The 4,256-nt window shown below is 34.9% G+C and overlaps 1 non-coding gene across 1 annotated transcript; it reads right to left on the minus strand.

Moving 5' to 3' along the window:
- Positions 1-3,523: 3,523 nt before the first annotated feature.
- On the minus strand, positions 3,524-3,630 carry LOC113195353 (U6 spliceosomal RNA). The gene has a single exon (XR_003302388.2). It is a non-coding gene; the product is annotated as a U6 spliceosomal RNA (small nuclear RNA).
- Positions 3,631-4,256: the final 626 nt, after the last annotated feature.

Raw genomic sequence — 4,256 nt, forward strand, 5'->3', positions numbered from 1 at the left:
ACCTTGCATAAACAGAATGTGATCTTCTATGATTGGTTTTTTTCAATTAGTATAAGGCTTTTAAGGTCCATCCAACTTGTAGTATATATTTCATATTTTTATGGTCAAATAATAATCCATTGTGTAGCTATACCATATTGTGTTTATAGTCATCAGTTGATGAAAACATGTGCTGTACAGTGAACTGATTTTCACCAAATACCCAGAAACAATCAAATGCTGGAAGGAGAGCTTCTTGGGTGAATGGTGCTGAAGCTCTTGGTTTGCTAGGGCTGAGATAACAAAATAACTTAGACTGGATAAGTTATAAATAATATAAATTTTATTTATTTATTTATTTATTTATTTATTTATTTATTTGCAGTTCTGGAGGCTGAGGAGTTCATGAGCAAGCCCACCAACAGATTTCATGTTCCTTATAGATTGTGCTTTCTACATGTGTTCACATGCTGGAAGGCAGACCAGCTCCCTTAGGCCTCTCTTTTTTTTTTTTTTATTGGTTGTTCACAACATTACAAAGCTCTTGACATATCATATTTCATACATTAGAATCAAGTGGGTTATGAACTCCCATTTTTACACCAAATACAGATTGCAGAATCTCATCGGTTACACATTCACATTTTTACATAATGCCCTATTAGTAACTGTTGTATTCTGCTACCTTTCCTATCCTCTACTATCCCCCCTCCCCTCCCCTCCCATCTTCTCTCTCTACCCCATCTACTGTAATTCATTTCCCTCCATGTTTATTATCCCATTCCCCTCACAACCTCTTATATGTAATTTTGTATAACAATGAGGGTCTCCCTCCATTTCCATGCAATTTCCCTTTTTTCTCCCTTTCCCTCCCACCTCATGTCTCTCTTTAATGTTAATCTTTTCTTCCTGCTCTTCCTCCCTGCTCTGTTCTTAGTTGCTCTCATTATATCAAAGAAGACATTTGGTATTTGTTTTTTAGGGATTGGCTAGCTTCACTAAGCATAATCTGGTCTAGTGCCATCCATTTCCCTGCAAATTCCATGATTTTGTCATTTTTTAGTGCTGTGTAATATTCCATGCTGTATAAATGCCACATTTTTTTATCCATTCATCTATTGAAGGGCATCTGGGTTGATTCCACAGTCTAGCAATTGTGAATTATGCTGCTATGAACATCGATGTGGCAGTATCCCTGTAGTGTGCTCTTTTAAGGTCTTCAGGGAATAGTCCGAGAAGGGCAATAGCTGGGTCAAATGGTGGTTCCATTCCCAGCTTTCCCAGGAATCTCCATACTGCTTTCCAAATTGGTCGCACCCGTTTGCAGTCCCACCAGCAATGTACAAGAGTACCCTTTTCCCCACATCCTCGCCAGCACTTGTTGTTTGACTTCATAATGGCTGCCAATCTTACTGGGGTGAGATGGTATCTTAGGCCTCTTTAATAAGGACATTTATACCATTCACCATGGCAGAGCCCTTGTGACCTAGTCATTCCTAGAAGACCCACCATCTAATATTATTGCCTTGGTAATTATGTTTCAATATATGAATTTTGAAGGGACATCTATATTCAGACCATGGCATGTATCTATAGCCAAAAGTAATGAATCTTTTTACAAATCTCACAGTTGCTATAAAAATGAACTCAAATAGATTAATTTGTAGATTTAAATATAAAATGTAAAAGTTTACAACTTGTAAAAGAAAACATAAAAGTCTCTAGGACATACAGCTTAGTGAAGCTTTCTTAAGATGCCCAAAGCATGATACATAAAATAAAAATTTGGTATATTAGACTATATCAAAGTGAAATATTTTTTCTCTGAAAAAGATTATTTAAGAAAATAAAGATAAAGTATACCTTGGGAGAAATTATTTATAAACCACATACCTAATGAAGTACTCATCTACAATATGTATAAAAGACTCAAAAGTTATCATTGAAAAGCAAATCATCCAATTAGAATACAGGCAAGAGACATGGATATTTCACTGAATCAGATATGTGGTTGGTAAATAAGTACATGAAAATAAGTTTAACTTTACCAGCCAATTCCTACGTTAGTTAATTATTTCCTACACAGCCGTAAAATTATATATACACAATTTATTATAGCATACATGAACAACAATACTTACTACTTACCAAAATATTTCTAAAGCCATTGATATCATTTTTTCTAAATACTTCTTTTTCTTATGGAGAAAATATTCAAAAGCAAAATTTCATGGTGATCGTGATTCAGTGTTGTCCCTTCTGTATCACGTTTTCTACCTCGTTGTCCCTATTCATTTTCTCAACTGCAATGAAAAATGTTGATTAACGAACCTAAAATCCATAAGGTAATATGCTATCTAGGTAGGAGAGCTGGCTTCTCCCTAGAAGTTGTGTAAAACCCCTAGCTCTGTTTTTGTTTGTTTGATTTTTTGTTCATTCTTGAAGATTTCTTTCATTCAGGAATATTCTAATGGCAATATCTGTTCCTTCATTCTGATATCAGTACCATGAGCTAAGCAGGTCACTGTCCTTAAGGTTCACTTATGGCACCTGTATCTGGGAGTCCCCCAATCCATTGATGTTCCTGGATTTCCAGGGAGTGGTATTCTTCACCTCTTCAAATGAATGTACCCACCTATCTTCCTGAATAGACACACAGCTGGCAAAATGTACCTTGAAATGTGTTATTTTTGACATGATCATTGTTTATAAGTAAGATCCATAACATAGATATATGACAATACCTTTTATATAACTTATGTATAATAAAAAAGCATAACTTTCAATGTTGTCTTTTGTACCAGTGAGAAAAACATAATTTTTTTATCAGTGTTTGTTTAGTTTTCCTTCTTGATTATACAAATTAGCATAAATAATTAGGTTTGTAACTCATCTGAGATCAAATCAGTTGTGTCTAGGAAAATGAATAAATGTATTCCTCAAAAGACACTGGTGACCTTTGTTGGGCTTATTGGAAGTTCTGGCATAATATTAACTAGTAGCATAATTACCTTTTTGTTTACTTCCAATATACCCTGAACACTATCCCTAAACAGTATAATTTTGCATGTTTTTGACATTTATGTAAAAGGCCCTTCCTGCTTGTTATCAGTTGCCTTGTTCTTCTGTGCAATACTACATTTATGTCATTCACATCACTATTCAAGATTTAATATTTTTTTTTATTGCATTTGATTGCTGTATTCTATTCCAATTTACACATACTACATATTTTCCATTGTATGGATGGACAAGCTCAGAACCTTTTTTTTGTTAATTAATTCATTTTAATCAGGTATATATGACAGCAGAATGCATTTTGATTCATTGCACATAATTGCAGCACAACTTTTCATTTCTCTGGTTGTACACGATGTAGCATCGCACCATATGTGCAATCATACATGTTCCTAGGGTAATGATATCCATCTCATTCCACCATCTTTCCTGCTCCCATTCCCCCTCCACATCCCTCTCTCCACTTTGCCCAAAGTTTCTCCATTTTTTCTCATGCCCCCCCACCATTATGAAATCAGCATCCACTAAAATTATGGAATGCTTCTCAAATTTGCATGTCATCATTGCCCAGGGGCCATGCTAATCTTCTCTGTATCATTACAATTTTAGTATATGTGTTGCCAAGCCAAGCACCAGATCTTTTGTTCAAGCACATTCTTATATACTCATTTACTAGTTATGCATTGCCACATGGCCACTTTCATTATATTCTATTCTTAGTTATAAGCAAGTAACTCAGTTTACATACAAGGGAAGCACAGGAATAACACGAGATGGCACTTGTTAGAGGCAGTCCAGCACAACATGTTATACCTATCTTTCAAAAAAAAATGGAATCTCACTTTACAAATTATTTCTGCAAGATTTAATATTTAATGCCTGAATAATAGGAGTTCTACACTAGGAACTTTGCTTAGCATGAAAAACAACCTCTAATCCTCTTAACTGTGCTGCAAGTATTATTATCCTCCTTTTACAACTTAAGGAAGTGGGACTCAGCGGGGTTAAATAATTTGCCTATGGAAATGCCAGTATGTGGGAGAAAACATACTGCAACCTTCAAAACTAATGTTATCAGCATGCTGTTTAAATACAATAATGGGAAGCACTGATTATAATGGAAAATAAATATTGCCATCGCTTATCTTAATCAGGATGGTCCCTCTTTATCTCCACCAAATGTAAAATGCAGTCAAATGACTTTCCTCTAGACTTTATGCTAGATGTATTCACGAGGGTAAAAAAAAATGAGAGTGCAA

This window comes from Urocitellus parryii, chromosome 3 (assembly GCF_045843805.1).
Source record: "Urocitellus parryii isolate mUroPar1 chromosome 3, mUroPar1.hap1, whole genome shotgun sequence".
Taxonomy (NCBI): domain Eukaryota; kingdom Metazoa; phylum Chordata; class Mammalia; order Rodentia; family Sciuridae; genus Urocitellus; species Urocitellus parryii.